We start from the raw sequence: 22,131 nt of genomic DNA, 5'->3' as shown, positions 1-22,131 counted from the left end.
GAATTTCTAAAATTTAAAAATATAATATTATTAATTTAATGTGAACAGATGATGGGGTGAGATGTAGATTTTCGATTGGCAGTTTCAAAGAGTGAGTTTTGTCTTACTCCAAGTCTACCCTTTTGCAACTGTCACTCCTCTATATTGCAATAAATTCAAAGTTACCTCAGAATGTACTAACCAAGAGATTTCATTTCACGCCCCCATTTGGAGGGGAAAAATGACACCTTCTATGAGCAGACATAGCACTAGAATTGTGGAATTTTATAGTTCGCAATTATCCAATGAATTCGATGCCTATAGGTATAACCGTTTCATATATATGTACGTCTAAGGCATGCAATAAATTATTTTCAATAAAGTTTTGTCTTCACAAAGCTTTAAGAACGCCCAATTTATATAACTTTAAGGTGCATCATCCAATAAAATACTTATACCAATATACATCTTAAGTATACATTCCCTATTGAATCCTATCAATACACGTACCAACCAACCAATTTTCGAAACTCTTGTTCTACACTGGGAATGCCATAATTCAATAAAAGTTCGATTAGTTCAATTTAGTCACGAAGCACTTAAGAGCACCTCATGGCAATTTCAGACAGAGATAGGAAGTTTTAAGTGATAGGCATCCGCATCCTTCCAGGAGCAAATCAGATTAAATCACTTGCCCTGATCACAGAAACCATCCTGCGATCTCCGCACAAGTGATGCTAGTATAACCATTCCATGTATGCAAAATGGCAAAAGCAGGAAAAGCAATAATTGCCGCTTTAACCAATGAAACCATCAAAGCCTCCATGACAGCGACTTAGTAAATGTGTAGGGAGGCGGAAGCAAATGAAATACCGCGGGAATCATCGAAAAGGCTTCGACTACTTGTATATAGTGTTGGTGGGTAAGGGTAAAATCACGCAGTGTTGTTTAGTCTGTGATGAAATACCCTTAGCAAGGTGCCTGCTGAAGTGTCATTAATACAAATAGTGAGGTTGGAGAGGTCAGAATCTAATTAATCAGTGAACTATGGTGTTTTCATTAAGGACTCTTTATGTCCTTAAATTCTCCTTAAAACTGAGAGGGATATTGGTTTGTAAAATGACCTGGAATTCTGACAGGATTCGAGGATGTCACTTGTTTTTACACTAATTAATTAAGCGAACATCAATGAGCAATTATCGGTTTGGTGACAGGCCATCGTTACAGTGCAATTCGGGAAACTTTCAGGGTAATATGGCGACTGATGGAATTTAGGCTTCCCATACCCCCAAACTTTCCGCGGGTTTCCTAATTGCTTGTTATCTGCAAAATGAATAAACTTTTGATATCGGGTTTTTATGCAGAAAACGAATGCCTGGCGCCACAAGTTACCATATTAATCATAACAGAGTAAAACTACAAAAGCACTTTTTCCATTTTAATGTGAGAAATTCAACAGAATTTCCAGAGCGTTTTTATCTCTCGGGAGCAAATTATGACTAAAGTTACATTTGCGGTAATGACCGACCTTTTTGCATGGTTCCCATTTGTCACAGGAGCCGAGAAATAAAGATAAATTCTGGCCAATCCACTAATGTTAACAACCCGAGTTAAAAGGGAACTTTTAATTAACCATCAAAGTGGACCATAATGCTGACATCCCGTAGAAGACGATTACATCGCCGATTTCGTGAGCAACACGAGTTTATTGTGCATAAAACTCCATTCGAATCAGCCAGTCTAGAGGCAATAAATCCTAACTCGATGATTGCTGAAGTGCTGTAAATACGAGCCAATTCGAAGCAATCATAAGCCTCGAAATCAACTAATTCTGAAGCTGATTGATAAACGTGCTCAATTAAACACTTCTAATGGAAACTCTACAACCACTCGAGATCGCCAGGTTCTATCTTAATATTCGCTCCATTGAGCTGAGCCAACTTATATTTACAAGTTATGATAATCTGCAATAATAAAAATGCACTTATCGTAAAAGGAGCACATATAATAAATCATGTCAACTCGTACGTCTTTGAGCTGAATAGTTATTAAAAATAGGATAATGGAGGTGGTCATAAAAGAGCTGAATCATAATCATGTAGAATTGTTCGAAATTTTATGGAAATACTTGTTATGTCCGTTATGCTAGATCCGTAGCATATTATTTTTCTTTTGAGTACCCGCATCCCTCTTCCAATTTTTTTTCAAGCTGAGCCCACTCAATCGGTTTTTCAGAATCTAATTCGTTTAGAAAATCCACAGCCAGATTAGAAACCATAAATTAAGTATAGGCAACCAGGGTTCACGGTAAGAGATATTTCCAGCACGTTTACAACACGTAAATGAAAAACGAACATTTCATACACTAATTTTTTCTGTTACTATTGGAACACAGCTCTCCTGGCATCGTATATGGTATAATATTTTCAAAATTACGTGGCCTCGCACACTCTGGGAAGGATTCATCATTTCATTTTTCTAAAGATAGTGTTACTTTTTGTAACATTCGCGGTTTCGCAGATAAATTCGTTTTGCCTTTGTTCTGCACTGAACTAATGAAAGACTCATTTACTTGAATGCGGCGTTTTTCCTTTTCCACTTTTCAAACTCTCAACTTCCATTTCGACTTCGCATTATACAAAAGCATTATTTTAAATACTCATTTATAAATGCTCTTTCCAATTCTTCGTAGTCTCTCGCATTGTTTTCCGCATAAATTGTATTGGCCGGCGATGTGCGTGCCCATTTGCATCAGTCAAGTGCATTTGTGCTCAGCGGATCGGTTCAGGTAAGAGCGAAACAGCAACATGGGATTGTTGTTTGAGTGCGTAGATTACCTGTCCGAAGAAAGTACCGTTGATGCCAAGATTTTGTTTCTGGTAGGCGGCTAGTAGAGATCACAAGGGAAAACCTTTTTGGGCGGTGAAATAGATCAGTCGTGGTAAAACATCGTGCGCTAAATGGAACGGTAGCTAACTCAAAATAGATTCGTTCGCTATTTTACCGCTTTTCTTAAATATATTCATCTGAATTTTTTGCGCAAATCTCTTAGGTTTTTCTTGCCCGCCCTTTATATAATAAAACTACCACGTTATCAGCTGATTGCAGATGAATTTTGAAGAAGAGGGCGGAAATGGGGCACCTGAGGCTTGTATCAAGAAATGAAGCGGGCAAGAAAAGTGAATGCTGCGTTTATGAAGTTTTTGTTAATCTGCTTTGTTTGAGAAGTGTCCCACGTTGAAGCTGCAATAACACACATGTAATATTGCCACGAAGAAAAGCGATAACAGTGTCAGATTGAACATCTCGATACCATTAATAAGCTCTCATTGACGTCTGGAATTGAATCTCGCTAGAAACGTAATCGAGAAAAATTTCTGCATTCCGGTGTAAATGCATGACTGCCGAGACGCAATAACTCACCCATGCAACCATCGAAAATCTCCCTGTTTTCCTTCATCATTGAAAATGTAGGAAAGAAGGCAATCAAGACCCACAATATGTTGTAAATAGGTAGATAGATAACTTGCCTTCATTACTGAATACGTTTTACAATTTCTCATCCCACTAACCGGCTAATTTTCCGGCGAAGTTTCACAAATGTGCCTAATATGTTTGCATGCGTAAGGGCAGACCAGAAAAAATACGAGAAAGTCATTAGCATCAGGGTCCGCGTAGTTTCAACGTTACCGTGGTGACCTATATATATAATGTATGATACTGAGAAAGGTCCCAAGGTTCATGGTGGTAGTACATAACACACATAAGTTGAACTCTTAGAACTGTTAGACTTCTATTAAAACAAAAATCGATCCGTACATATGTCAACCGCACCTACCAGCATCAAGGAGGAGCAGCAACCGAAACGAATATGTAGCGTAACAAAAAGTGACTGAAATTAGGGACATCGCCGAAAAATTACAGCAGAACACAAAAGACATAAGTTTAGCTAAGAATAGTTTTAGTCTGAGTAACTATATGCAACGTTTCCAAGACATAACCATGGCTACTAATCCAGAGCAACAGTCTTTTCAAATGAGTAGTAGGGGTAACACCCTTCGACTTAGGGGTGCGGCCCATCTATTAATTGTAAGTAGCCAGTTGTCGATCTTTGAAGAGGCCGAAAGATTACTGAGTAGATATTATCTGCCGCGCGAAACAAATCAGGACCTAGTAAATAAATTGCTTACTATAAAGCAATATGCTATGGAGCCCCTGATAACTTTGCTGTCTAGATTGCGGCAACAGTTCAGTCCCTGCAAAAAGGCAGCCAGCTCAGTATATGAGGGAGAGGGTAGCCACATCCATGCACAGTTAGAAGACTTTGCAATTGGCACATTGGAAAGTGGAGCAAACCACCTACATCAATATCAATATCTACTCACCGTCGATTATAGAACATTCAAAGGTTTATCATAGTGGTTGCTGGATATAGAAAACCTTCAGCAATCGGCTTTCCACAGCATAAATATCTTTGTATCAGGTATGTAAAATCTATTAAACATCCAGCAACCCAAAAATACCCACTTGAATTTGACAAAATTCGAAGTAAAAGGACATGCAGGAAACAATCAGTCCAACCGCGGTAGACAGATAAGGTTCCCCTTTGGCCAAAAAATATAACATATGATTTTTGTCACAAAAAGGGCCGTGTGTACGAAGAATGCTTCAAGTGAAGAAACACCATATTGTACCATATCCAACAATTACAATCATGATGTTCAAATTTGCCGCAGGGAAAATAGTGGCTCTGGAAAAAACAGAACAGAAAGAATGCAACAGGACAACCAACCTGAATCAGCGGTGATTAGACCTCCGACAGAGGAAAGAAGTTGTCATTTTTGCAAACGTTTAGCATATTTAGTGAAAGATTACGAATTTAAAGCCAAATGGGAATCCCGACGTCAGGGAAACTCCCAAAGTTCGGGTTAAAATCCCCAAATCCGACCAAGAAAAGTAACAAAGGAAGGTATACCCGTGCATCATGTAATTTCATTTCATCGGTCCGGGCCCTCTGGACGTAGGGGCACGGAAAGCGGTGGAGTTGAAGTATAATAAAAAAGGTGGAGGACAATGATAAATCGAGCCGAAACGGCAATACCAGTTGGAGTTCGAAGTAGTAAGAGAAAAACCTGGTATCATAGCTGATGAGCTACTGAGAAACGACTTCCTTTCCAAACACTGTAATTTAAGAGAGGACTCAGGGACAACTACTGTTGTCAAGTACTCAGAGCACTGCTGATCTATTCCAAGTACCACAAGAACAAGTAGATCCAGGCACTTTGGGCTTGGTTGATAAGATTGGGAGCGCGATTGCCTGACTACAGCACGAGTGACTGCTAATAATGGATCGAGGACAAGTAGGGACACACCCGAACATAAAGCCAAAACTTCGGGGGGATACTCTTACTCTCCATCTACTCCAGTTGCACCAGCGGATTGCTTGCATAGCGCTCTGGAGTGCAATGAGAGGGCTGACTACCCAGAGGAAAGACGCGGAATGACAACGAATAAGTACAGAGATAAAAGAGAACATAATACAACAGAGATAAAATTAAAAGAGCAAGTGAGAGTACCGCCACGCATGTAGGCGTTGGTCAGGGTACCACTACACTTGGCAAAAGGCACCGTCTGTCTGGTACAAGAGATAATTAGCGGTGTCTACATTGGAGATAGTTTACTACCCGGACAAACCAAAGAAGTAGCTATCTGAGTTGTTAATAGTGCAGAGACTGAGGTTGAATTAAAAAATATACCCGCTTAAGGTGGTATACACATTCGAAATCGGGCGTCCTAGAGACGGTGGTCAACTGTTCACAGACGATAACCTTTAACAGAACGCAGAACAAACACGGTTGGACTAGCGAAGAAATGACTTGAACTTATGGGACCAATTGAGTAAAGAGGAGGAAGTTTCTATTGGAAAATTATGTAACGAATGTCATGAAATATGGGAAGGGAGGTAAGTTAACCTGTATAAGGGACACCACCCATCGAATTCCCTTGATGAAAGATCAGGCACCTATTAACCAAAAGCGTAACCGATTGCCAAAGTATTAGTGCATCCGAAATATCCGGCCAAGACCGCTTTCAGTACGGATTACGGGCATTAGGAGTTTCATTCAGCAACATTCCAAAGGCATAAGTATTATTTTCTTACCTAATATTGAGCGTATCTCGTCTATCTAGATGACACAGCAGTTCCTCACAAAAAACTGAAAAACCTCAAAAGGAAGTTACAAGTTGTATTCTACAGATTGAGAGAAAGTAATTTCGAATTTGAAGTCCTGAGAAATGTAAAAGGTCGTATGTATCAGGTGCAAATATGTCCTTTCATCCAATATATACCTTCAAAGCCATATAAATATGGCATCAAACATTGGGTGCTCTGTGGTGTTGCCACATATTACGTTTATAATTTTGATGTTTACATTGACTGAGAGGTAAACCAGACTGAACAGGTTGTGTTGCAAGTCACGGAAGGGATGAATGGAAGAAATGTGTTCTGCGATATTCTTTCCACATCCTGTGGTCTTGCAGTGAATTTGAATCAGCGCCAAATGACCGTCGTAGCCCCAATAAAGAAAGCACGGTAGGAACTACCTCCCCTATGACTAGACATGAACGCTAAACCACTGTATTATTCGGAGTTCGTATTCAACCAAAGTCTCGGCACCACTTTGGCTTTTTATGTCACAAAGAGACATCGCTTTATAAATTTCCTGGACATTATGCATGAGAAGAAGCAAGTGAACGAGAATGCCGAGAATAGAATTAGACAACATCAGCTGCCGAAGGTATCTGGATCTGTATCCCTGCGTCAGCAACTAATGTTAAATGTTACTTTATTACATAAGAACAGCACGAATTTCAATCAGAGGGCTCTCACTAATTTGCTCGATTTTGTCGCAAAATCTTGGAATGATCCAAAAAGTCCATACTAGCTTTTTCAAAGCCTTTGATTGCGTTGACCATTCTGTGCTTCTCAACAAACTCCTTTCCTTCAATTATTCTCACCTGGCTGGTGACTATCCCTAAATGGTAAGTTATATAGTCTCCTTCAATGATTCTTTCTTTCTTTTATACGGGGTCCCCCCATGACTCCATTGCTGGCCCATTTCTATTTCTTCATTAATGATCTTTCTTCATCAACTATTTGTTTCTGTCTTTTATATGCTGGCGACCTAAACTATTTCCTGTCGTTAATTCCCCTGCCTTCAATCGAACCTCGAGCCCCTATCTCCGTGGTACGCTCAGAATATGCTAGCACTGCGTGTAAGCAAATGTTATATGTTATGTTATTCATTGAAATCTTCCACTCTGTCACCTATTTATTACCTTAATTATCAACCTTTAACAGCGAGCGGTGTGAAGTTTGGTAGCAAATTTCGTTTCAATCTTCACTATGTCGACATATTTAGTCGAGATTCCAACATATCTGATTTAGGGCTTCGTCTTTTCCACCAGTTCATTAATATTATTCTTTTACCATACCACATTTCGAGTGCCATACAATAGACTCAGTTCAAAGGAAGTTTGCTCGTTCTCCCTTCTTCAAAAAGAAAGAAGAACCCTCCTTACTCACCTTATCCTGATCGCCTAGTTTTCCTTAAGGGGGTCATCCCGTGTGAAGGCCGTTTTTTGGCTTTTTTTAGAAACTTTTTGTGAAGAACTGGAGACAGATGCAAATACGAATTTTTCATCATAGAGTTATTAATATCTTAACCGTGCATAGTCATTTTTGCAGCCCGATCATATAGTTCGTTATTGAAATAGAGGGCAATTTATACACCCATCTCCAAAAAAAGGTGTTTTTCTGCTGCCACGCTAGAGGGCGCTGCGATCATCTTAGAGAAAAAAGTAAACGGCATTTTAACTACAGTCCGCAAACTAGGATTATTAAAAACTCAATTTTTGGTGACTTGTTAAACCTTTTTTTTTTGGAATTTTGACGTTTTTTTACGGCTTCTTCAATGAATAAAAAAAAACTATTAACTAAAAAACACATTTACGGCCTTGGCTTTAATTTTTGTCCTTTTAGCGAAGTCATTCGAACGTCATTCGGACCGATAAATACGAGCTTTATTACGGCGATCGACATAAATCTAGCATGTGACTTATCACGTGTTTAACACTATAATTTCCGAACGACTCCGAATATCAAAAAATCACTTTACTCATATATTCTACACCATATCTAGATCAATTGATGCCAAAAAAAAATGCGATTCCGCGGATCCGACACACGAGATGACCCCCTTAATGTGGCATTTCTATAACACTGGAGAACTTTGTTAGACACCTTCATCCTGTTTAGAAAATTTGGAACGGTATGATGGACTCTTCTCTGAGGTATCTGGCTGTTAATAATGTTCTAACGTTGTTTAAAGTTTTTAATGCTTTCGAAGTGAGTTTCGTGGAGCTTTTGTCTTACTTTATTGTTCTCTAGAATGCTTCGCGCATGTAATCGCTTATAGCTTGTCTCATTTAAAAATAAGATAATGACTGCATTTTAAATTTTGTTTGTACTTATATTATATTCCAACATGTTATTGGAGTTGCCTCACAATTCATTGTGTAATTTATTCAAAATAAAGTTAGTCTCTTCTAAACGTAAAGAACTGTATACGGCAATTTTTCTAGTTTAAGATGTTAGTATGTCAATCTACAATGCCACAAACGGTAGCATATTAGTATTAATATATCATACCATACAATTCTGCCGTAATAATAAAGGTACATAATAAAGCACAGTACAAAACTCGAAAAACTAGATTGACCAATAGTCCACGGCTCCAAAGGCTCCTATTCACTGATGATTGTGATAAGTTGTAGCGCTATCAAATTTGACTACGGAGAGAATGGTGTTTTTATGAGTCTCCGAAATCGACGTTTATAGATTTTAATATCCAATGAAAGTGCCGCCTACTTCTGGATCCACTAACTAGTCGTAAAAAATTGATAAGAGTTTCTCTAAGAAACTGGTACAGCGAATTGTGTCAAAACTAAACCATTCGCAGCTCACCTGGAAATATTTAGACCGATCAAGTCCCAAATACTACAAGAATGTCCCTCCAATCCTACTTGCAAACATTCTTGAAGGAAGTTAAAAATTTAATTTCAATCCTAAAAAGGCTCCAAGGTATGCCACTTCATTCGTGTTGAAATAGATGCCACTAAAAATCCTGACACGGTAGGATTATATGTTTCACTGCAACCCTGAGAATCGGATATTTTCTAAGGTGTTCAAAAAACCCAATTGAGTCAATGATTCCAAAGTCTATAAAGGATGCCCCTCTAAACAAATAATGCACTTTCTTATCGGTATATCAAAACTAACTTCACTCCAAAAACTATTTGCAATCCTAACAGGCAGCAACGTGAAATTATATAATCAATTCGGAATTGGAAAACAACACAATATGAAAACAAGTCGGCAACCAGAAGCTTGGCGCTTCAGGTATGAAAAGTTTTGTTTGGGTACACGATGGTTCCATTTATACATAGCTCGTAGTTTATTTACGAAGAAGCTACCCAATATCCAATTCGTTGTGTAACTGATATTCTATCTCTATGCCTCTATGCCTCGACCTACTTTGCACAAGTACCGGACACTGTCCCAGGACGTGTATAGAAGTTTCGTCATACTCCTCACAAAACCTGCAGGCAGTGTCCGTAGATATCCCTAGATTCCCTAGGTGATAGTTTAGCCGACAGTGACCAGTGAGAATTCCCACTATGATTCGGAGGTTCTTTTTCGTGAGGTTTCAGCAATCCTTTGTGCATATGGGTTCGTATCCCCGAATAAGCACCCTTGAGTGCTCAATCCCTGGTAGGCCCGCCCAGTATAGTTCCCTCAACCGTTCCTTTTCATTTCTTAGATTCATAAACATGAAACCGTTTCAGATTCCACAGAAGAGTTCTGGCCCGTGTAACGGCGTCTCTGCTCCCTTCTTGGCTAGTTCGTCCGCTGCCTCGTTGCCTTCCAACTCAGTGTGGCCTGGAACCCAAAATATCCAGACCTTGTTGGACGAGCCGAGTCTATTCAGTCTCTCAAGGCATTCCCGCACCAATTTAGAGTTCACCTGGTTGGACCTAAGTGCCTTGATTGCTGCTTGGCTCTCGGTGAGAATAGCTATGTTCTGCCCCCTATAGTTCCTTTGCAGATTAAAGGAGACACATTTGTCTATGGCGTATATTTCCGCCTGGAATATGCTAGTGTACCTGCCCATTGGCTCAAAGTACATTTTCCGTGGACCAATGACACCGGCACCCGCTCCCTCCACCATAATTTCAGATTTTTCGGTTTGGTAGTTTCTGAGAAAGGCTCCATGAAATAACTGACCGCTTTTGGAATGTTGCACTCCACCCTTTTTAACCAATGTCAAAACTAACATTTAATTTGAAAAGAAAGAGATCCAGAACCTCTCATTTGATACTTCACATGGCTACATTAGGTGAAAAAAATGTTTCACCCCTTTTTTAGGTGTATGCGACAATTCCGTGGATTACCCTAACCTGCTAACACAATAAACTCGAATTATCATTTGGAACCTTTTAGACAAGCTTCAAAATTCTGAAGAAAAGACGTGGTTTACTAGACAAAAAAGCAGAATTTTCATTAAGACAACACAGTCTCTCACTGAATTCAAAAAACCATCATGAAAATCAGTGAATTAATTTACGAGTGTTTACAACACCCAATTCACCGGATTCTGTTAGCTCTCACATCTAAAAAACGCGTGGGATTTCGTGCGTGTTATTTTCATTGAACACGAGTACATAAAACGTTTTTGGCGAGGTTATACCACGTACCGATCGAATACTGCTTTAAGTACCTGTTTACATTGGTTATAAAAACCATTAAGAGATTGCTTAGAAGATGGAAGAAATTACGCCAAGTAGTATCCAATCCCAAAATATCACCAATAGACGACTTTATACGAATATTTTACGAAACTATTAATCCTTTCGGCCATCTAGAATACAGAAGAGAGATGAAAATATGATGATTGCAGACAGAATGCTTAATCTTAGTTAAACAACCACATCAACTAAAAGTGATGAGCAAAAGAAAACCGTTACTCTCATATGGTACACGCTCGATAATGCTAGCGAACAACCTCTTTTGGGCAATAACCTTTTTACCAACGGCCAGAAGCATCACATGTGAATTAGAAAACAGCAACATTTTCGGCAGAGAACTTGCAGCACTTGTCAATTGGGCTGAACATTTCGTAGACTAACACACAGATGGCCCTATTAGTATCAAATTCATATGATTTTGACCTGTGAAAGACACGTGTGCAAATTTGACAGTTCTCGGACTATTGAAGCAACTTTAGTTAGCTTGAAAAAAATGGATAAAAAGGAATTTCATGTGTTAATAAAGCATTGCGATTTTGTCGAAAAAAATACTGTTGAAGCCAAGACTTGGCTTGATAAAAATAATTTGGACTTTGCACCAGGAAAATTAACCATTGAGAAGTGGTTTGCTTAAACGTTTAACCGAGGCGAATGAGTACCCAGGACGATGCACGCAGTTTGGATATGCAAAGCTGTGTTCAAAGTAGGTGCCGCTTGAGCTCATATTCGAACAGAAACAACAACGAATTGACGATTCTGAGCAGTACTTGAAGCTCTACGTTCATAAAAAAACCCCGAATTTGTGCATCGATATCTGAGAATGGATGAAATTTGGCTCCATTATTTCACCCATTCATGAATTTAACTTCGAATTGCTTCCGCTTCATATTCTCCAGTGACTTTTTCCTTTTTTTTTTTTTGACCCCAAGAGAATGCGCGCTGGAAAGAAATTTAGCGCCGATGAAGAGCTAATCACCAAAACTGAGGCCTATTTTGAAACTAAAGACATTGATACGCAGTTTTAGTATCGAAAAATTCTATGACCCCTATAATCCTTGCATCGCGGCTACTGTATTGATTAATAAAATTAAACTTTATCAACATTTTTCTATGTTAGTCTTGGAACGTTCCAACAATAAAATAGAATTCTCGAATGGAATATCAAAAATTCTGGCTCCTGCCCAGCATGCTTCTGTTACCAAACATTACGCTGCCTAAACATTCGGATGAGATTCGTTAAATGATACAAAAAACCTTCGCATTTTCCTCGCATTCGTTGCATTCTGAGCACGTCTTGATTGACTTTCGGCATGCCGTCATAGCCGATTGCTTTCGTCACAAAGTTTCTATTAGAGTGCGTCCAGTTTCTACAAGCCCTGTACTTTATTTTTACCCGGCTGTTGACATTGCCAGTGTTTATTTGAGTCAGCCTAGCAATCTCTTGTCTCAATGAGTTAAATCGATGTACCAAGCGAATTTCCCATGGTAGATCTTCAAAACTGAATCTTCTGAGAATGCAGCCTGAAAGCCGCAATTGCACCACAACACACAAGTGACTGTAATTGCAATAGCAGCACAATCAGGACGCAATCAGTGATTTAGAATGGAATTCTCGGTGTTCCTGGATGTAAAGAGCCTGTCAATACCAAGTCGCTTCTGCCCGTATTGACTATTGGCTTCCAGCTTCCCCGATGACGTCAAGTGGTACACTCCCTGATAACGTATAATTGTGTGCGTATATCGATGTTGTTGGTGGAAGGTTTGAAGTAACGTATCTATTACTATCCTCAGAAAAATTGATAGAGGACAAGAGAAGTGATAAAGAAAATATAGATAGTTGCTCTGCATAGGTGGGATAACTTCAATATACTTAATCCTATATGGTCTCACATCTTCATCAAGAAGGTTAACAAAATCTAGATTTGCCCCTTTAGGTTGGGAGTTGCTCAACAGGCCAATAACACGTCACCTCGTCGCCTTGGATTGGAAAAACTCAACTGCTACGATCTCGGAAACTCATTCCGATTTATACTATTGGAGTCTAAAACGTGTCATTCCTGTCATTCTATAATGGCAAGAAAGACTCTTGTATTAGAGGTGCAAAAATAACAGTTAAATATCGTCTTAGTTCAGCAGATATAGCTCTTTTATAGTGAGATTATGGATGTGAAATCGCATACAGTCTGCAAGACTGGGAAGCTTTGGGGAAACCGGGAGTTTGGAGCTCCATTTACTGTTTGTGATAAACTGGAGCCTCAACTGTGAGACCGTGTCCGTTCCGAATGGCCAATAAATAATAAATAAATAAATAAAAAATGAAACAATAACGGATATCTCTTATAGTCACCTAGAGAGGCTTTATGGTTCGTTGTCCCTGCATGATGTTACAATCTTGCGCCAACTTGCTAACGAGGTGGTACATCAAGCGACCACGGGTGACTCCACCCTTCATGGAGTGAGCAATGACAGTGGACTGTGCCTCGTTTACTTTGCATCCTGCAGAAATATGATCGTTGACTCAACATACTTTTCACATCTTGAACTTGGATATCACCGGATGGCCAAACGTCTGCAAGATTCCAGGTGCCCATTGTGATCTTATTTATTATTAAGTGAAAACGACCTATGGATGCCGTATATCTACAACTCATGGAACATTGGCAATTGAATGACGGTGATGTACTACGGGAGGAGAACGAACCCAACTGGCAATATAAACAACGACCTACCAGAACGAAGGCAGACAGTCACCTAAGGCAGAAACTCAGCAGATTGTTGAAACCTAAGCAGAGAAAACATTTTGACAAGACTCTGTAGAGCATTAACAACAACTTTGCAAGAAACAACACCAGCATTTACGGTAATGAGGACAGTTAAAGATGATTTTCACGCAAAACTTAGCCCTTGAGAGAGTGGGAGTAGTTTGCTAAATAAAAGATGAGAGAACATGAACAGTTTATCCCCGTCCAGAGGATAATTCGCCTAAAAGACTAAAATCAAACAAACCGCGGGTCATTGGCAGCGTATCTTCGGAACATCTGAAATTTTGGGGTAGTTTTGTGGGAAAATGATGAAATGATATAGAATGAAGTAAAATGTCGGACAACACACGTAAATGAAGAAAGTGATATATGGAACGTATAAAAGCTTCTCGTTACCATGCACTTCCTACAAAGTATTTACCAAAATTCTGAGGAATAGGCTCAGACTTTATGCGATGATGACGTCATGCACGATGTAGAATGCGCGAAATTCACAACAAATGGCAAAGTTTCATCCTCTGTAGCTGTGTTACTAATGGTTGGATTTTCTTCAAACTTGACCAAATTGTGCCTTACGTAGTCCTTTATACATACATTATGCAAAATTTTGTAGTTCTAGCATGAACTTAAGGGGGGTTTCCGACTAAAGTGCTAAAATATGCTAATATGCTATTACAATATTAAGTTTATTTGTGCATATATCGGAACCGGATGTATTTTGAGGCCTTGATTTCGTTTAGATACATTACTGTGATTTTTTCAGATTTTTCGGTCGGATAGGTTCTGAGAATAAGACCTGTTACACTTTTCGGGGGTTATCTTTTGAGTTCTCACTCTCCTATGCTTCACCCGGTATCAAATATGGAACCAGTTTACAAAAGTGCTAATTGAACCCTTTCGTATAATACCCCACATGACTACATTTTGTGAAAAAAAATGCACCCTTCATTCACATGTATGGAGAACCCCCCCCTTAAACTTCAGCCAAAATGGCGCCACTTGCTATATGTAAAAGGGACATCAGACCACACGCTCTGACAAATTTTTATAACAATTGGTCCAGCCGTTTCCGAATAAATCTGGTGTGACAGACAGACAGACGAACAGACAGATATAGAATCGATTCTAATAAGACATTGTTTCACACAATATGAAGACCTTTCACCTCTTCAACCTCACAGTCAAACTGTGCGTATTTTTTTTCTCTCTTTCCAATTTCATTTCCGTTTTCGAAAGCTTCACGATATATATCGATATTAAGGTCCCTCCCTGGTACGAAACCCCAACTGTAGAAGTTTTCAGCATACTTAATTGTTCATATATACCAAAGAACTTGATCAGTATGACTCAACCCTCTCCACGAGGTCCTTCAGTTAATTTACATAGGCATAGGCAGTGGCGAACCAACATGATCCGATTTCCCCACTCTTTCATATACTGGGCTAGTCTTCGGTTTGTGGTTGATAATAGCGAAAACGGGTATTCGTTTTGACCGTTTCCAACTTTCTTATGGCAACTATTACATCGGAAAATGATCCGATCCCATTGAATTAGATTTTCGGATATGGATGGAAAAGACAAGGGAATTTGAAACTTTTATCATAACGTAGTCGGCTTTGTTTAAATAATTATTTATTTTTAACATACATTACTATTAAGATATTTTGTTTTTTAAGGGGGGGGGGGGCGTAGTTTCAACACAGAGGCCTCTAATAGGCCCATTGTACTAACCCCTTTTAGACAATCACAAAGATCCTTGACTATAGCCGGGATTCAATCCTTTGTGGAGTATATACCCTTCTTGACGCACATGCCCGTGTTTTTCACGATGGTAAATGAAATTTTACGTATGGCAACTGTCTACTGTGCAGTGAGGATGGGAGCGTATATGGACTTAATGATAGTGCTGTCAGACATGTTTCCCTCGGTTACCAGTGATATTATGGAGGGCGCGTAGCACAAGGTGTGCCTGTGGGCTGCAAATCCTTTGACTCGACATAAATTCAACCAAAACGGAGCTTACCACTACAAAGGCAAGTATTTCCGAACTCCTCCCCACGCGGCTAAATGGAGACGGTTTGCCACTTTTTTTCAATGTGAAGTATCTGGATGTGAACCTGTATCCTAAGTTAAATTGAAAGGTAAGCATATAACCGTCCTGCTGAGGCTCTATAGTCCTGCCCGGCAGATATCCTTAAGGTGGAAAATCACCGTAGAACTTCCGGGCAATCATTTTTTTTTAACTATATTACAATATATAAAAAATCACGTAGGAAAGTTATGCACCAGAAAAATCTGTAAGAGCTCGAATTGGGTGGTGCCCACACCACAAAATAGGCGATGCAAAACTACTAAAATATCAAAGGCATTAAGAAGGTTGGTAATTTGGAAGACCGTGTATTGTGCGGGCGATGCAAACTATATACCACTAAGTGGTGGACCCGCATGCTCCGAGACCTAGTTGGGGCAATCAGACCCGAATCCGCGTGAAACGCATCTGAACTGGCTTCGACGACGCTATTGTAGTTGGCCCCCTTGTGGGATTTTCGTTGTTACTGTAGCTATGCCTATATCGCGGGCAGATCTCCCTTTGGGCTCAAGCGTGGAATTGCGTTTATAACTAGAAACACGTACCACTCGGCTGCAGTAGAGACTTTAGGTAGGCCTCACTTCCACTCATATTAATGCTAAGCTTACACTTAGTACAACCTGTTACCGCTGTATCAGTCGCAGCAGGGCTCTCATTGTGTAGTCTCCAAATGAATCCTCGTCCGAAGAGGACTAACACGGTAAGTACTCACATAATACCGCCAGGACTAAAGTACTGAACAGTGAAAACAATTTTCATCCGATTGACTTGAATTTTGTAGTACATATTCAGAATTGTTTGCATGGTTCAGTTTCTATTAACAAATGTCGAGGATGTTTTGGCCGTTTTGTTCTTTTTTTTCAAGAAAACGCCATTTTAAAAATCAATTTAAAACAAAAATTCTATGTACGCCGAAGCTTTTATGATACGTAATCCATTTCTTTAGCCGAGCCACGCAGCTATAACAACAAAAAAGAAGTCTCTGCTAAAACGCTGCAAAAAAAATCCCAAAATTTACTCTATTTTTCAGCCTTTACATGGTTTGCTGCTTAATCTAATCATACACCTACTACCGCCGGACTTTCATACTAATATGCTGTGCAGCGCATAGCACATTATTTTTGAATGTCGGTACCAGGGTGGTTTACGAAGTCAGAGCAGGTCACGCACAGTGTAGTCGAGTCGTACGATATTCCAGGATATGCCACTGTAGCGATGACACTGACAATAATGGAAGCCAATAGATGGTTGGGATATGATTGGACCGCTAAGCGGCCCTTAAGACTTTATACTCAGTGGCAATATTCCCAGACTGATAAGGCAAGGCAGTGTCATGGTAAAGAGTTTCAGCGACACCATTAAAGTCATTCTCGTCTGGCTTCTTCTTCATAGAAAAATCAAAAACAAGGGTATCAGCAGAGTTACAAACTCGCGGGGATCTGCTTTTGGTAATCCCTTTTTAGACGCAGTCGGCGTCCTGCTAATAACTGTCAAGGGTGGAAAATAATACTAGCACTGCCTTACAGGCCTACCTACGTAAATTTCAAGATAGACCCCTCCTGCAACAGAACGTTTTTAAGCCAGTTGCACGCAAACATAAACAGCATTATGACGGCTTCCGCGGGACACTGGCCTATAGGGGACTCTCTTGCCGACTCAGCATACTCTACAATTCACATATTTGAAGTTGGGGAAAAAGTGAGAGTCCCCCAAGCACTACCTTTGCCATTTTCCACCTAGCTTTAACTAGAACCAGACCACGGAAACTATTTCAACAATTTTTTCGCCATTTTAAAGAAGTCTCTGGTTATAACCAGGAGCCGCTATTCTTCGTGAAGACTTCGGCCTGGTTCTGAAGATCTAAGTTCGCTAGATTCTGCTCCGCAGCAGGCACAGCCTTAGGAGATTGTGGTATCAAAACGGCGCACCACAGCTCTAATTGCGTTTCTCAGAATGGTCATTTATTATTATGGATGAATATATCAAAAGTTAGGTATCATTTGGTCAGAGTCTTAAACCTTGCATTATCAGTATTACTCCAAACTTATCAAATGGAACGAAATCTCCTCGAAAACTGAAGTATGTTCGGCCTTTCCTCCAGTCTTTGTCACAAATATCTGGTGGGTAAGTACCGTCAATCCCGACCCTTATCTTTAGTGCGTATTACCCCTTCCAACTCAAACAATTTCAGAATAACATAACTTGAAATGTTCGTTCCAATATGCTGTACCAGCAACCAGAACGAGTTAAAAGCACCTGGAAGGCAAGTCATAAGTCAACATGGCTGAATATTTTACTTGCATTTTTTATGCCTTCGACCTCCATAAAAGGACTTACGATATTAATAAGGTACAAAATGTAACGCTATTTACATACAGACTGAACCTAAACCCTTCACATCGCGGTTCTGACGTCCTTGCCATTTCAGCGTTGCTTCTATTCCTTGAACCTCTCGTTCGAAATCCTTCATACCAACCAGCTATTTGCTTTCCACAGTTCCTCCTTGCCCCGCTTCATTCTGCTGTCACACGTTTTAAACAGTTCATACCCACTTTATTGTTGCCGTATCTAATTACAATACAAACGGTGATCTCTCTGCGTACGTCCCGAGTCCATTACAGACTTCATTTTCTTTCCGCCCTGCTGTGAATATTTAATCATTGCTTTCAAGAAGCTTAAAAGCCAGAGCCCTATTGACGACGTCCGCCCTGGTATTCCCACCCGCCCAGCACAACATCTGCCTTACGTTCATTATTTGGAAACAAAACAAAATTCATTTTGGACGCAAGGCATGGCGAAATCACTTTCGTCAATGAAAAATTCCATTTTTCTGGTGTGTACTACGTACAAATAGCTCAGGCATAATATCTTTAATGACTAGTGAAGTCCCGCGATTCGTGCCTAATCAAATTTGTTTGCACTTCAAAGAGTCTGGAAATTGTTTCACGAAAATTTATAATCAAGTGTTTGCTGGGTTCAACACTTCTCGGGTGTGCTCAGCTCCACGCCGTCGGATTATAAATACACATGTAAACATAAGAAGCTGGCCTGGAAGAAGGTAAGGTCCCGACTTCCCTAGATGTGAAGCACTCGCGGACCGAAATACAGTGTGCCAGCCGGCGGAGAGCAAGTCGATGATGGAGGCGTCCACAGAGGCGAAGGACGCACTAAGTGATATCGCTGAAAGAAATGAACCGGGAATAATGCCCAAATGAAATTTACACCCACCTGTATTCCGGGCTGGAGCGCTAGGGGGTCTTGTAAAATCCTTGAAAGACCGGAGCAAACTTTTCCACTGGGTAATTGTCCACTTCTCGAATATCCTTGCACTACTTTGCATATATTTTCTGACACCTTGGCTGCACTTGATCCACTGGGTTTTCACTTTCGCCTCGGACAAAACACCACGGAACCTCGCACCGAGCTGCCAGCGACAGGAGCACTGCGAATCGTATTACCCTACGAACAGCCGTGGGGAACGTGTTCTCTCTCTGCGACTCACGACACCAATGACACCATAAACTGGAGACTCCGACACGGATTCCTTGTTTTGTGTTGGGGACGCGAGTTCTTCAATTAATTGCCTGTGATTTGTTTACATTTTACTGTCCGGTAAATTAAAACTGTAATTAAGTAAACACAGAAGAACAAAAAATCACGATACCAGCGTCTGGAGCAAGCAAGCTCGCCAGCGGAGCTTTGAACAGGTGAAAAAAGCGGAATGGACTGTACTCAGGCGGGGGGTGCACGAGCTCACGCCAGAATGAGACGCAAAGTCGAAGGTAATTCACTGCCAGACTAGATGTAATTCAATAAACGCGGAACGGACTTAGCAAGACGAGCACTTTGCTGAACGCGCTTGCAGCCACCGCGAGCAGAATAGGAAAAATCAATTCACTGGCTAGACGACGGGCACTACCCGATTATCCTGAGGACAAAAGAGGTTGGCCTCCATGCTGGCTTCACTTGCAAAACACACTTCCTTCCGAAAATTGTCTGGTACTTGTACTCTCTGGGCGACGACTGAATTCTGGTCAATGGAGCAATCGAAATTTCTGTGCCATGGCACGGGCAACGGAGCATGTACCCCGCTTCCGCCTCATGAAAGTTCCGTGAGAGTTGCCATGAAAATTTGCTTCCATGGAAGAATTCCTTTTGGAGGAAGAATCAGGTTAAAGGCAGGACCTTGGAGAGAGTCTAGGAATAAAGTTCAAGTATCTCGGGACCTCCACATGCAATACAGGTGTTAATACGTCTCCGAATATCCCCCCTGTCCCGTTCTACATAGTCAGACTAGTGTTTGCTGGGGACAATAGTGACAGAACCCATCCTTATAATTTCACGGGGGAGTACCCGGCTTAGAAGATACTCTGCAGGTTGAGAGTGAAACAAACCCCGTGTGTTTAACCGCCCTCAGTAAATATATTAACAAGAGGAATATTTGGCTTTCACTAGCGTTACTTATTTAATTTCCAGATACCAATATTTCGAGGGTTACTTATCCCATTTTCGGTGCTGAGCGTTTACCTGTGTCGGTATTTGCAAGTCGAATAAATAAGACTAGCAAAAAGCCAAAATACGTCTTTTGCTCATTTATTCATTAATTTTTCATTTTGCTCTCAGGATTATCTGAAAATGGGCTCAAAAATTGTTTTTTTTATCAGAGGACGAGTATTAACTACTCAAAAGAGATAATCGCATCAATTACGGTCCCTTTCCAAAACGATTTTTTGCAAAAGTAGTCGCAAATCTAAAATAAATTCAAAACATCCAGAATGGCGGGAACGCTGTACCAAAAGATGCATATTCAGCTGAAAAGCAGCAAATATTCTGCTGCAATACGCCGGTGTTCATTTCATTCCAAAAGATACTTTCTCGTTTTGCACTGTTTTGTGCCACATTACTGGTTCTCCAATTTCCTTGACAATCTCGTTTTGCAAAACCATGGAATACTCCGCCTTTTCGGCAACTCTAGACTGACCGGCGCACTTCCAACCCTGGAAACGTCAAAAAGGATACCACTTGAGTGCGCCGGCTCCATTCCTCTATCGGAATGATACCTTTCTCCGCTGCCTTACAGCCCAATAGGCAAAGGTGGCTTCAACTCAGAACAATTAAATTCTCGACCCGTCTCAAGAGGGTCAGGAGACGAGCAACAATTCCATCACGGGAAATTCACGCTTTCCTGTAATATGCGTTTAACTGAACCAAGCAAACGCCTTCGTATCACGCATAGGAATTTGAATCATCTGATTGCTCCCGGATGTGTGGAGCTTGGCCGAAACCGGACGACTCTCCGCGGCGCTTGCTGTGCTCCAAAAAACTGCTCTTTACGCCAATTGTTGTGATTTCGCGCCAAGCTTTTCGCATATTTACACGTTTAATGTGCAAAGATAATTCTCGCATTGCGAACACGACCCGCTAAGTACGAAATTAATTTTCACGGCCTGGCTTTCTGGGAGACGTGGAAACGCGCGGATGGCACGCGAACACACTGGCCTCAGGCCAAGGGAACCTGGGAAATATGGGCGAGCAACTAGGTGGGCGGGAAGACTATCAACGTGAAAAACGTCGCGGCGGAACTTATGCGGGGACGCCGAACAGGGATGAGGACAGCACTACAATCTACCATCGTCTACGAGCGTCGGACTCACTTTGAATTTTCCCGGACCTTGGAGTCACACTCCCACACGCCAGCTCCGATGAGTTGTGACGAACTGACTTCTTCCGATATCGCAAGCCGGAAAATACTACCGTCCGTGCTGATAGGGAAAGCTTAGCGTAAGAAAATTTTCTCATGAACATGGCTTCTGACCAGCGAACATGTGAGGTAGCGTGCGCCCGGGTGGCTTTGCCGGGGGAGGCAGCATGCTGAAAAGCGTAAGGTAAGTCACGGAAAGAATGAAAAGCTCTCGTGGGAAATTTCGTATGTTCATTTGGACGGCCAAGTGTGTTACCAGATATTCTGAAGGAAACTTCTGTTCGTTATCTGATGTAGACTTTATCGAGGGAATTTTATCGATGATTACACATTGCTTTCGAAGCGTGATTTGAAAATGCTATATATCTTGTGGAAATCAGAACCAATTTCTCAATGAATAATCGATCATCATGGGAGGGGTGGAAAAGAGTTTCATCATGGCCAAGTATATGTATGCGTTTACTCTTTATTACGTCTCGTATAACCAGATTTACTTCAACTTAATTATCATTACTCTCGTTACTCATTTATCCGGCAGAAAGCAGAAAATGTACATGAAGTTTTGTAAGCTGCATAATTAAACAATATATGGTCGGCAGTTACCCCTGAATGGGGTATAGCACGTCAACTGCCGATTTGCTGAAATATGTTTCAACTGCTTTCAAGTCAATTATATGTAGAAGTTGCCACAGACTCCTTGTCAACTACAATTTTGCGCTATCACTATCCATATC

The 22,131-nt window shown here is 40.7% G+C and overlaps 1 protein-coding gene across 5 annotated transcripts in view; it reads right to left on the bottom strand.

Moving 5' to 3' along the window:
- Positions 1–21,483, bottom strand: part of LOC119655752 (1-phosphatidylinositol 4,5-bisphosphate phosphodiesterase) — a 317,000-nt gene extending 295,517 nt beyond the window's left edge. For 2 of the 5 annotated variants that reach the window (XM_038061808.1, XM_038061805.1), the window contains exons 1-2: positions 21,351–21,483; positions 18,925–19,319 (exon numbers count right to left, since the gene is read on the bottom strand). The gene's annotated coding sequence lies outside the window, so the exon portion shown is untranslated. Of the gene's footprint in view, positions 1–18,924; positions 19,320–21,325 lie in introns of all 5 variants that reach the window. The other 3 variants (XM_038061806.1, XM_038061807.1, XM_038061809.1) reach the window with 3 other exon arrangements.
- Between the last annotated feature and the right edge of the window lie 648 nt (positions 21,484–22,131).

This window comes from Hermetia illucens, chromosome 4 (genome assembly GCF_905115235.1).
Source record: "Hermetia illucens chromosome 4, iHerIll2.2.curated.20191125, whole genome shotgun sequence".
NCBI lineage: Eukaryota > Metazoa > Arthropoda > Insecta > Diptera > Stratiomyidae > Hermetia > Hermetia illucens.
The sequence above is the reverse complement of the archived record's forward strand: the minus strand, read 5'-3'. Positions and strand labels throughout refer to the sequence as shown.